The sequence below is a fragment of the Polypterus senegalus genome, chromosome 6 (genome assembly GCF_016835505.1).
Source record: "Polypterus senegalus isolate Bchr_013 chromosome 6, ASM1683550v1, whole genome shotgun sequence".
NCBI lineage: Eukaryota > Metazoa > Chordata > Cladistia > Polypteriformes > Polypteridae > Polypterus > Polypterus senegalus.
The window spans coordinates 174,084,188-174,097,886 of record NC_053159.1 but is presented as its reverse complement, the minus strand read 5'-3'; the positions used below and the strand labels follow the sequence as shown (position 1 = coordinate 174,097,886).

General features: G+C 40.2%; 1 protein-coding gene across 4 annotated transcripts in view; it reads right to left on the bottom strand.

Moving 5' to 3' along the window:
• Window positions 1-7,612, bottom strand: part of ppig (peptidylprolyl isomerase G (cyclophilin G)) — a 44,560-nt gene extending 36,948 nt beyond the window's left edge. For all 4 annotated transcript variants that reach the window (XM_039757579.1, XM_039757580.1, XM_039757578.1 and 1 more), the window contains exon 1: window positions 7,489-7,612. The gene's annotated coding sequence lies outside the window, so the exon portion shown is untranslated. The remainder of the gene's footprint in view (window positions 1-7,488) is intronic.
• Between the last annotated feature and the right edge of the window lie 6,087 nt (window positions 7,613-13,699).

Here is a 13,699-nt window from a genome sequence, read left to right as displayed (position 1 = left end):
TAAATAATTTACAATTCCACTTATTTTTAAACTCCTCTTTTCAACTTATTACATGATATGTCGTCTTAGGAAAAGAAAATAGACACATTGGTCCAAAGTAGTTCCCTGAGAATATTGGTCAATTTTGAACAACAGATTTACTGTATTTGTCAACAAAAAGTAATTCTTTTCTGAGTCAAAATGGACATAACATTATTAGTGTCCTCAAACCTTTTGGCAATACCAAAATAACATCAACAGGAGTGATTAAACTGTGGGAAGTAAGATTGGATTCTATTCAGCACTGCCTCCACATGAATCTAGGAAGCAGGGATTGAATCCTACATCGGAGAATTGTCTATGGGAAATTGTGCATGTTCTCTCCATGTCTGCATGAATTTTCTCCTTGCGTTTTCCGTTTGCTCAACAAAACATGAGGAAGAAATGACTGAGCTGCGTCTGTGTGTCTGCTTTCAGAGATAACTCTTACAAGGACCATAAATTTACAAAGAAAGTTACAGACTCACATCGAATTCATGCTTTTATTATGCGATGATAATAGTGATTCAATATTCAAAGCACTAAATGCAAAGACGATCCGAGATTTGAACACATGACTTCGAGGTTACCAAGCGGTAGATTTTCCCCTTTGCCATCTAAGACAGAAAAGCGTTGAAAATGAAAACTGCAAACATACAACTATGCGAACGTCTTTTACTTTGTATCGACTGATAGGGCTTTTAGTTCAGTGATAAGAAGCTACGAGCTTCTTGCTGTATGATAGGATAATTTAAAGTCAAGGGCAATGGAAAAAAATTGTAAGCTTAAGGAATTCTAGTGTTAAGCTGCACAACAATAGTCCCTTTTGTGTTGTGCAGCTGGTTAACAGGGAATTCATGCCAGTGACTAGGGCTGGAATGAAAGGTAGAAGCATGACATTTCTTCGGACAAAACAGATAAATTGCTAAATACACAACATTATTATTCAGGAGTGCACTGAAGTAAAATCATGTTTCAGTATATAGCCTAGCTAAACAGAACAGACTTGTCTGTTAAAATGTACTTGTTAGCATTATTTTGGGCTGAGATGCAATAAATGTAAAAAATTATTATTATTATTATTATTATTAATGTAGCTCTTTTCTCACTTCTCAAAGAGCTCTCCATGCAGGGCAGACCCGAGAAACTAACCCACAACCTCTACAAAGCATCAGCATTATTACTGCAAATCATCAGCGCTACAACTGCGTCAGATCGGGTGTAAATTTATGGTACTTGTAAAATTAAGCTTTTTTTTCACTTTTATTCTCTCAGTCACATTCACGCGCTCCTTCACCCGCTCCTGATCTGACCCTAACTAACAGCGTCAGCCTAAATTTACAGCCGATCTGACGCTGTTCGTTTTCAAATATTGCATTAGTGTGATGACGTTTTCTAATTAGTACTGATCAGGTCATAAAATGATTTCTTCAAAATGTCAAATATATTTGTCTCTTTTTTTCTCCAAGGCTGCGTTGACATTATGCACCAGAAGGCATGAGCTTATTTAGTGCGAACACGAACACGCTGGTGGCTGATTGCTGTGTGCTACATGCTTAAGCTGGCAGCGATCAACGCACATGTACTGTGCAAGGTATGCATGGGTCCACTGCTCACCTTGCAGAAGAACTTCGTTGTCGTTTCTTACAAGAAAAGGCAATGGAAAAAGAAAAGCAGGATGCAACATCGACAAGCTTCTGTTCCAAGACAGCCTCTTCCCCGAGGAAAGCAAATTCAGTCAGTGTCAGGTGCCACTTCAATGTAATAGAAACCACAGCACAGAGAGAAGTGTGCGCATTGCAACAGGTACACATGTCGTAAATGAAGGAAGGACTGCATATAGTGTGGAACTGCCCTCTCTGTACTATTCTTTCCTCTGCATGTCCTGGAGTACAAAAGAAACACCACCATGCACCAAAATGTAGAAACTGGGCAAAAATCAGGGGAATGGGGAAAGGCAGTCACCGATTACAACCAAAAGATGATATGCGAATGAATATGAAGAATGTTGCATCCTGTCACAAAGTTTTCCGAAATGTACTATACAGGTCATAAAGTGAGTTATTCCAACTTGCATATATACCTATATGTGTTTCTTTTTTGTCAGTGTGGCTTTGACATCATGGACCATAAGGTGCATACTAATTCAGCATGAGCAGGGACACTCAATAAAGCTGGAGGAAAAAAAAAAATATATCAAGCAACAGCGAGATATGAAGGCGGCAGATTCACCAGCGTTTGTGTGTCAGCTTTAATCCCTCCAGATCAGAGAATTTCAAGTTCCATTGTCTCAAAACACCACTCACATATACAGTTACTTCCAGTTTCAAATAAAAACTAACAGAAGGTGGATGGGTATGTAGTATATTTCGTGACAGAGAATATAAGTGAAAAAAAGAAAAGCGATAACTTTTACAAGTACTATAAATTTACATCGGCCATTACAGACGCAAATCAAATGTATGTTTTTATTATATAATATTAACAATAAGAGCAGCTCACTACTCAAAACGGTAAATTTACAAGGCAGCCAGGATTGCACCGGGAACTCTTGATTACAAGTCAGCAGTACTTACCACTGCGCCACGGAAACTGTTATATAACCTTGTACCTTTTGTGAAAGCGTTTGTTTGATCTTTGGACTTCAGGCTTCACATATTATACAGTTTGTCTACATTTTGTCATTTATTACGAAAATCTGAAAAAACGTTTGTTTTAACAACGTGTTTACATAGATTGTTGTAGAAACGGAACACACATGAACTGCATGCGTTCCAAATAACAATCTATTATTTCCCTATACAACTCTAGAAACCTGACTCTGAGATAATTGAGGCTTGAGCTGGGAGAACCTTGTGCCCGTCCTGTGGCATGGGGGGTGGGGGGGGGGATGGAATAGTAGGCTGCTTGCTACTTGTCTTGATTGGCACATTTACTAGACAAAAGACACCAACTGAGAGGTGCAAAGGGATTTAAGGCGAGTCGGGTTTACAAGTTTTTTTGTAGGGTTTGGTATTTCTAGTGTTAATAGGCTTGCTTTTTAACACTCAGACATCTTACTTTTTCTTTTTAACTAAGAAAAATCAGGAAGCAAAAAAGAAATGACTAAGTCGATGGTTCTCAAACTTCATCCATTTTTGCGCCAACAAATTTAAGACACTAATTCTTTTCATTTATGAATCCCATTATTTAATTCTATAGTTTGTTAGTGCTCTCATTTTTCCTCACCAGACATTTCCAAAATTTATATTCTTCTAAAACCACTATGAAAATGTTTTCTGGACAACAGAGGACCTTATCTGTCATACCTTTACCTTTCTTTTCATATATTTAATTGCAACAAACATTTAATGATGGATATGCTGTTGCAAACCAAATCAAGTTAGCTTGTCATCTGTTGAGACTTTTGCTATATTTTTTTAATCACAAAACTAACGATATTAGAAATAATACAGTACATCCTGCCAATACTGATCTTCTTAAACCCCGGTATTCCATCTTAAGCAAATTAAATTCTTTCACCAGGACAGATTTACCTGACTTTTATAAAAATAATTTCTTAACCGAGACCCTCCGCCTGCATCCTTGACCCAATACCAACAAGTTTTTTCAAAAGAAGTATCTGATGCGCTAACTCGAGTGTTCTTGACATAGTAAATTCATCATTAGAAATGGGGGTCTTCCCATACGGTCTTAAGACTGCTTTTGTTAAAGACCCGCTCAAATTTGTTTGAGTCTTAACTGACAGGTACAAAATTCTGTTAGTTGTGGTAATTATACCTTAAAGACACATGATATTTTATATGGTGTTCTACAAGGCTCTATCCTGGGTCCACTGCTCTTTTCGATCGCCACACTTCATCCATCCATTTTCCAACCCGCTGAATCCGAACACAGGGTCACGGGGGTCTGCTGGAGCCAATCGCAGCCAACACAGGGCACAAGGCAGGAACCAATCCTAGGCAGGGTGCCAACCCACCGCAGGACACACACAAACACACCCCAATCACACACTAGGGCAAATTTAGAATCGCCAATTCACCTAACCTGCATGTCTTTGGACTGTGGGAGGAAACCAGAGCGCCCAGAGGAAACCCACGCAGACACGGGGAGAACATGCAAACTCCACACAGGGAGGACCCAGGAAGCGAACCTTGCCACACTTCAATTTGGTCAAATTATCTCAAGGAATAAAGTGAGCTACCACAGCTATGCTGATGACACAACACTGTATTTATCAATAGCGCCCAATGACCCTGACTCTCTTGGTTCACTGACCCCCTTAATGTCTTACTTGTGTTTCTGAATGGATGAGTAGTAACTTTCTCAAACTAAATGAGGAGAAATCAGAAATCTTGCTGATTGGCAAAAATGTATATAATGAGGGCATTAGATATAAATTTGATCCATTAGGCTTAAAAGTTAAGACAGAAGTAAAGAATTTAGGCGTAATTGACACTGGCCTAAATTTTAAATCATATATTAATCAGATTACTAGGACAGCATTTTTTCACTTAAAAAATATAGCAAACATTAGACCCCTTATAACTTTGCAAGATGCTGAAAAATTAGTTCACACTTCTGTTTTTATTTGGCTAGATTACTGCAATGCACTCCTCTCAGGACAACCCAAAAAAAGACATCAATCGATTGCAACAAGTGTAGAATGCAGCTGCCAGAATCTTAACTAGGGAAAGAAAATTCAAGCACGTCTCTCCAGTTTTTATGTCACTACATTGGTTATCAGTGTCATTTAGAAATGACTTTAAAATACTACTTATGGTTTACAAAGTTTTAAATAATCTCGTTCCATCCTATATCTCAGAATGCCATTCACCTTACACTCCAAATCATAACCTAAGATCTTCAAATGAGTGTCTGCTTATAATTCCAAGAACTAAATTTAAAAGAAGTGGTGAGGCAGCCTTCTGCTGCAATGCACGTAAAATCTGGAATCATTTACAGATAGAAATTCATCAGGCTAACACAGTGGAACAGAAAAAAAAAATGCTAAAAAAAATTACTTTAACATGGTTTTCTCGTAGCTTCATTTTAGTGTAACCCTTATATTCTGCATATTCACACAGTTATTTTTTTCATGGCTGAGAAATCCATACTAACCCCTAATTTCTCCTCTGTTCTTTTTCCGGTTTTCTGTGGTGGTGATCTGCGCCACCACCACCTGATCAGGGCACAGTGCAGTCCCTACATTGATGGATTAAACGCAGGAGGTCCACATGACCATCATCGTCTTACTCTACCAAGTGAACTGATTTAGATCATTTATGTTAGATAGAATGCCTACTGGGGGCCAGGTGGTCTCATGGCCTTGGAACCCCTGCAGATTTTTTTTTCAATTAGCCCTCCTGAGTTTTTTGTTGTTTTCCTCTCTGGCCATCAGATCTTACTTTTATTCTTTGTTAATTAGTATTGTCTAATTTTTATATTTTTTCTTTCTTCATCCTGTAAAGAACTTTGAGCTACATCATTTGTATAAAAACGTGCAATATAAAAAAACTAGCCAACCCGCGACGTACCATACGCCGCATAATCAAGCCGGTTTTTTAATGATTTTTAAGCACAGGGAGAAAATTAACACTTGAAAAATCGGTAATGTAATAAATCAGCAAGAAAAGCAACATTGTAACAATGCACGGAACGAACCAACACACAAGCGTCCGTGACTAAAAAAACTGACGGACCGCCATCGCTCATGTGCCCACCTCCAACTAGTCACTTGAGTCGTTGTCGTCTTTGCACAGTCCAGATGCACCTGTGACTCACGTAGACTTTCCATGTTCCTGCAGGAGCATCTAAGAAGACGCATGTTTGTCGCGGATGCGAATTGCTGTACGTAGGGTGTAAAACAGTTTGCTATGTGCACGCGGTCGTGAGTCGTAACCGAAAACTCGGTTTTTAAAGACTGCTTACTTCATTGTGTTTTAACCTCAGTTGTAAAGGATTGTTTTAAGGATCCCATGGGATACCCCTCGCAAACCGTTTTACACGCTGCAAATGGCGATTCACCTCCGGCATGGCTCCTTCCTGCGTGCGCCTTAGGTGTCTTACTAGTTGGCGGCTTAGTGAATCCATGCCCCTTCCGGCGTGCTTTCCATGGGTGTCTTACTTAGTGAATTATATATATATATATATATATATATATATATATAGATATATATATATATATATATATATAGATAGAGAGAGAGAGAGAGAGAGAGAGAGATTGTTTGCTTGCTTTGCAGCTAATTGTTTTAGCGCTAATTAAAGAAAACAACCAAAGAACTGGACCGGGGTTTTACAAAGCAAATTGATTAAAATTTGGTCAAATTTACTTGCGATATCATCAGTAGTAATTGGGTAATAATGAAGAAAGTGGGTCGCATGAAAACCTGCAACCTCTCCAGTCCTCCAAAATCTGAGATTTTAAAGTTTCCTACCACCCGGCTCTGCCTTAACTTTAAAAGTGACTCTTGCAAAAACCTGCACTCTCGTTTATGGTGTTATTGTTGAAACTGCTCTATTCCTGAATGAGAACTGAACACCACTTTTTATACTTTATGAAAAAGTTACTCTCTCCTGAATGAGGATTTGATCTGCCCTGTAAAGTGCGCTTATGTTTGATCTCTGCGTCACTGGTTGGAAAATCGTCTGTCCAATAAAGCATAAACGTTCATTATTCAGGGTTTCTTAAAACTAAGAAGCATTCTGATAAAAGACACCTACTAGGCAGCATAACTGCAAGTCAATCGATATGTTTATATAGCGTCTCTATAGAGATGTTCAAATGCATAACGTATTGTAAATATAACCAAGTACAATAATGTAGTAAGTAAAATAAATTAGAGTCAAAAGCTTATTAGGCGTGGTTATGACAACCTCAGCGCGCCTTAAGTTTCAAAAATCACAATGTGTTATTTTTAGGGCAAAAGCATGCCTCATAAAAAGCCTCGCACCAAGGAGCGTTTCTGCCGACTGCGCGTTTACCGTCTCACCACTACACGCGCATTTCTGGCTACTTAACAGAGCCTTTAGCATGCACTCGTTCTCGCCGTCCCTCTAAAACGGTCTTATTTGCAAGAAGCTTACAACCAGAGCACGATCGGTTGATTTCCAGGCCTTTTCGAGTCTAATTTATAAATGCGATAAAGCAACCTCTTTTTTGTAGGAGGTAAGACGACACGAGCTCGTGAGCCTGGTGGCTGGCGAGTCAAAAACGGCGCCTTTCCGTCCGTTTTGAAACGGTGAACTACTAAGGAGCTCCCGGAGCTGCGACGATGCCCGGCGCCTCATTCAGCGTAAGCGGCTAAACTGAGCATTCGAGCTACCCGGATCGCGCGGCCTTTGGAATCCTCCTTCCCATAAAACTTCACTACAGGGTTTCTACGGGCTCCCGTCTGCAGCTACACCACACGAAAGCAAAAACTATATGGAAAAACAGGAATCCGACCAAATAAATTGTGCCCTTACCTCTGTTATTTTTTCATAACCACCCTCTCAGCTGCTCTCAGAAGCCTAAAAAATACAGCGAAGCAAAGCCAGTTTGTTTCTCCTTCAGTAATTTCTAAAGATGGCGCTCAGCGAAACGTCAGTGTATTTCGACTAAATATCCTCCAGTCAGCGCGCTGGAGTTCGGGGGCCTCCGCGGGCTTTTGGGCGCCACCTACAGGATTTGCAATGCACTGCAGTTAATTAACCGATTTGAGTCGGCTTTTTTATTGGGTAGTACGGGTAGATTTCTATTGAAATTCTTTTCATTTTTTGGTATTATTTACCATCCTTCAGGTTATATGGGATATGCACTGACAATCGGAAGGTTCAAATCCCATAAACGCCAAAAGTGACTCTTCTCCGTTGGGCCCTTGAGGAAGGCCCTTAACCTACAGCTGCTCCATCCTGGGTATGATGTTAATCTGCATCCAGCTCTGCATGCAGGCCCTCCAACCTGCAGGAAAAAATATAGTGGTTGGTGGCAGAATTGGCCACCTTAAAAAAACCTGACAGTGGATTCATTCCATCTAAACTAGTGTGGTGCTGAGGTGTCACACGTTGCATGGCTGCACTTGGGTCCTACTGTGGGATCCTGAGTTGGTTTGTCATGTGGTGGGTGTGGTAATGCGCTGTACCAGCGCATCCTCCTAATCTCTCTCTCTCTCTCTCTTTACATATATATATATATATTTGCCCTCCAGCACTATTTTCAACAATCCATCTCCTCTGAATACATGTCTTGTCCAGCTTTATCTTCTTCTCACTGTTTCAAACATGCACTTTTTTTATACATCCTCTACAGCGCTTTTTCATTAGATAATTTATCCATTCAACTGATCTTTTCCATCCTCTTCTATAGCCACATTTAAAATGTTTCCAAACCATTTATATCCTCATTGTCCAGGTCACTGCTCCATACAAGGCAAAACTTAAGATTACTGCTTTTATTATTCATTTTTCAGTGTTCTATGCATTCTATCCATCCATCCATCCATTATCCAACCCACTATATCCTAACTTTGTTAGCAAGTCTTGTTTTTCTGCTTTTCCCATTGCTATTAGATTAGATAAGATACACTTTATTAATACCATGGAGAAATTAAGATGTATACAGCAGCAGAACATAAAAAACAAGGATATGGACAAATAATATAGCCAATCAATCAAGCAAACAATAAATACATAAATAATTAAAGGAATATTGTGCAGAAATTTCAAAAGGAACTTAAAGAGTAAATCGGGAGGAAACATTGAATTGCCTGGTAGCAGTGGGCAGAAAAGATCCCCAGAGGACAGGACCGCCTTAATAGTATTATGGGCCCCCGGGCAAAGTAGTGCACTGGGGCCCCTACCTACACAACCACTTACAGGAGTAAAAATGTACATGGTCAATAAAATGAAACATATTGTGACGTCCCATCGAATAAACACACTCAGGAGTCGCTTGTCCGGGGAAGTCTTGGCTTTTTATTCAGTATGCCGCAATATAAACAGTGCCCTACAGCCGCTCGTTGTCTGGGTCACGGGGACACTTCCAAAATAATAAAGACTAATCACCTTCATCCTATCTACCTCTCTTAAAAACATTTACTTCCCTTCTTTTCACCTGATACTGTTCTCCTCACTCTCTCCAGCCCCTCCAACTCCCACTTCCGGCCACCAACTCCCCTTTTTATTACACCCCGTTAATTAACCCAGATCCCTGTCACTCATCACTCTCTAGGGAGGTGCCCCAAGCCCTTACAATCAGGGTACCCCCAAGACTCCACCCCAACACTGCTTCCCTTCCCTATAGCCCATGCAATGGCAAGACACATCACAAAATTTATTGTATTGGTACTTCCAACAAAATCAATGTTTAAACATTAAAAACATGCTGTACAGCAAAGATTAATCAACCCAAACATTTGAGCAATATAACATGAGCCTTGAAAAACATAAAAATTTCAAAATATATACGATACTCAATTGGTAAACCATACAGCTTGGAGTCCCCATGCTCGTGGGGCCCCCATGCAACTGCCCAACATGACTATGTGTTAAATGGCCCTGCCAGAGGAGCTTCTTAGCACACTGTCATGGAATAAGCCTGGGTCTAAAAGTGCTCCAAGAGAGCACCTCATTTTTCATGATGGCATCCAATTTTGCCTCCATCCTTTTTTTACGTAACAGCTTCCAGTGTGTCTGGGGTTTGCAGTATGATAGCACAGGCTTACCTGATAAGGTTGTTCAAGCATTGTACTTCTTTTGAGCTCAAGTTGCTTCTCCAGGAGACTGCAGAGTAGAACACAACACCGGCCACTATGGACTTGTAGAACATTTCCAGCAGCTTGCTGCACACATCAAAAGACCTGCGTCTCTATAAGAAGTCCAGTCTGCTCTGGCTCTTCTTGAACGGCACCACTATGTTGTCAGACCAGTCCAGTTTATTGTTTATGTGAACCCCCAGGTACTTGTAACTTTGCACCATTTCCACATGCTTCCCCTGAATGGTGACTGGTCTCTGAGGCTCCTTAGCATGCTGAAAGTCCTCCACCAGCTCTTTTTTCTTGCTGATGCTGAATTGCAAGTTGTTGTCCCTGAGCCACAAGATGAAGTCCCCCACAGCCTTCTTGTACTCTGACTCATCTCCATTATTAATGCAGCCTATGACTGAGTAATTATCTAAAAATGTCTTTAGGTGGCAAGTGCTGGCATTGTACTGGAAGTCTGATATGTAGAGGATAAACAGGATGGAGGATGGGACAGTTCCCTGAGATACTCCAGTATTACACACCGCCATTTCTGACACACAGTCCCTCAGCCTCACAAACCGCTGTCTGTTAGTCAGGTACTCCATGATTCCAGAGATTGAGCAGCATGAATATGTAAAGCTTTTTTCCCAGTTGATGAGGCAAAATGGTGTTAAAAGGCACTGGAAAAATCAAATTAAATTATTCTGACTGTGGTGACAGCTTTGTCCAAGTGTGAGTAGGCTCTGTGGAGCATACAGTTCAGGGCATCCTCCACACCTACTGTATATGTGTCTGATAGGCAAACTGCAAAGGATGCAGATGTTCCAAAACCTGGGGTTGTATCTGTTTTTGGACCAGCCTCTCAAAGGTCTTCATAATGTAAGAAGTAAGAGCAGCTTGTCAAATGTTCTTGGGATCACTAGAAATCCCTTTCTTGGCACTGGGACCACACAGAATGTTTTCCACAGCTGGGCAACCCTGTACAAATTCATATTTTTTATATATAAAATATATGTATTTTTATACTTATATTAGTTTTTATTTTTACATTATTGAATTACTTATTTATTACATTCTTATTCTTTATTTAGCAGACCCTCTGCTGGAAGTGATTTACAGAAGTATTATATGTTTAATCTGAAAAATTGTGAAGTGAACAAATAATAGAGAAACAAATTAAAGTACATAAGAAGTAGAGTAGATGTGCTTTTAGTCTGAAACCTATAAAAACAACATGTTGCTTGAAAGCTGAAGCGAGGGTGAAATAGAAACTCTCTATATATACTGTATATACAATGTGTATATACACTCACTCACAAAATTCTTAGGACCACTATACTAATACTGGGTGAGGGTCTCCTTTTGCTCTAAAACAGCCTTGGTCCTTCATGGCATGTACAGTATTCCACAATTAAAAAAAATCTTTGAGATTCTGATTGTGAGACATAATTGCATCACACGATTTTTGAATATTTGCCAGATATAATTTCATACTACGGATCTCCCATTGCAACACATCCCAAAGGTGTTCATATCCGATAACTGGGGAGGTGTCTAAAGATTCTATGGGTTCTGTCAGACCGTATCTGACAGAATATTAGGCACAACTCCTGGTTTAGGCTTTGGTCTTATCATGTCTCGACTACTGAAGTTCTCTACTGGAAGGAGCCCTGATGTGTGATACCAGCCCACTGCAGATGATTCAAAATACAGCAGCATATTTAGTGTTCAACCACTCAAAGTGGGCATGTGTCATTCCACTCTTCAGATCACTACACTGGCTTCCTATTGTGGCACATATTAAGTTCAGATTCTTGATGTTTGCCTACAGAGCAGTCAGTGGGTCAGCAATTACATAAATAGAGACATTTGTGAGGTCCTATGCTCCTTTTCGACCACTCAGGTCTGCTTTTGAACAGTGTCTGGTGATGCCACCTTGGCATGGTATCAAATCTCAGTCCAGGCTCTTTTCATGTGTAGCTGCTGGTTGACAGAATTAGCTGCCCAACTCTACCAGATATTTTGATTCCCTCAATATGTTTAAGAAGCATTTGAAGACTCTTTTGTTTGGTGAATTTTTGCCTGGCATTAGCTGTTAGGTTTTGTAACTCTCTTGTACTTTATTCAGAGCTCTTCACTTGTGGTAATCAATTTTGTAACCTTGTCCTGTAACACCTGTTCCCAAACAGTCCCCGAGACTGATGTTTACTTGATTATGTTGACCTCTTTTGTAAACTGTTTTAGATAAAAGCCTCTGTTAAGAAAATAGATGTAAATGAAAGAACACTGAATTCATTGTCATAATCAGGAAACATGCTTGAGACAGTTTTTGCTTTGTAACAAAATGATTTATCATGCCAGAAATAGCCATTAGAAAAAAGGATAAATTGTGACAAAGAATTGATACACATGGTAAGCAATAATAATCAGACTATTGCATTCAAGCTTTAATTGATTAGTATTAACATGCTCAAAGTGTGCCAGGGAAACATTCTCTATACCATTACACCACCACCATCAGCCTGGAATGCTGACACAAGGCAGGTTGGGTCTATAGATTCATGCTGCTGGCACTAAATTCTGACCATCCCACCCGTGTGCCTTGGCAGAAATCATCAGAACAGTTTACAGTTCTTCCCGTCTTCAGCTGTTCAGTTTTGGTGATCCTGTGCCTACTGCACCCTTGATTATCTGTTCATGGCTGATAGGAGTGAACTTGACCTGGTCTTCTGATGTTGTAGTCCATTTGCCTCAAGGTTTCAATGTGTTATGCATTATTAAACACTTGTCTGCTCACCACAGCCATTTAACCATAGAATGTTTATCTGAGTTACCATAGACTTTCTATCAGTTTAAAACTGTCAAGCCATTCTCCACTGACCTCTCTCATCAACAAGGCATTTCTGTCCTTTTAAGTGCCGCTTACTGGATGTTCTTTTGTTTTTCACACCATTCTGAGTATACTCTAGAGAAGATTGTTGTTTGTGTAAATTCCATGACATCAGCAGATACAGAAATACTCAAAACAGCCCGTAATGCACCAACAATCATTCCATGTTTGAAACCACAGAGATCATATTTTTTCCACATTTTGCTGTTTGATGTGACAATTAACTGAAGGTCCTGACCTGTATCAGTAGGATTTAAAAAAAAGCAATGCTGTCACGATTTTCTGATTAGGTAATTGCATGGATAAGGAGGAGTTCCTAATAATTAGCTTAGTCATTGTAGATATGTATTGTAAGTGCTATACGGGATGGGTGGGCATCCCGACCAGGGGCGGGAAAGGTTCCTGGCCTGGACGGGAGGTCCCAGCTGGATGGACAGGCATCCTGACCGAGAGGTTCCTTACCCAGACAGGAGATCCCAGGTGTATTGACGGGCATCCCAGTGAAAAGAGAAGATGGTTCCTTGCCACGAAGGGAAGCCCCTGGTGGATGGACAGGCAACCCATCTGAATGTACTTACAATACCTTCCCCTGGCTGGGATAAAATGGAAGGACATGGAAGAACTGTCTCTAAGGATTGTTTATTACCTCAACAACAACAACATTTGTTTATATAACACATTTTCATACAAATGATGTAGCTCGAAGTGCTTTACAGAAAAAGACAAACTATAAAAATAAAATTAGGCAATACTAGATAACATAGAATAAAAATATGGTCCGATGGCCAGGGAGGACAGAAAAAACTCAAAAAAAACCTCCAGATGGCTGGAGAAAAAGAAAAACAAAATCTGCAGGGGCTCCAGGCCATAAGACCACCCAGCCCCCTCCAGGCATTCTACCTAACACAAATGATCTCAATCAGCTCAATGAGCTCAAGAAGCTAGATGGCACGAGCCCTGGATGTTGATGCCTGTTTGGACACAAGTAGGGAATGCAGGGAATTGTAATCTGATAGCACGGCTCTGCTGGGGTCCGTGGGTGCCGCAAGAGGGTGCTGTTGGGAGT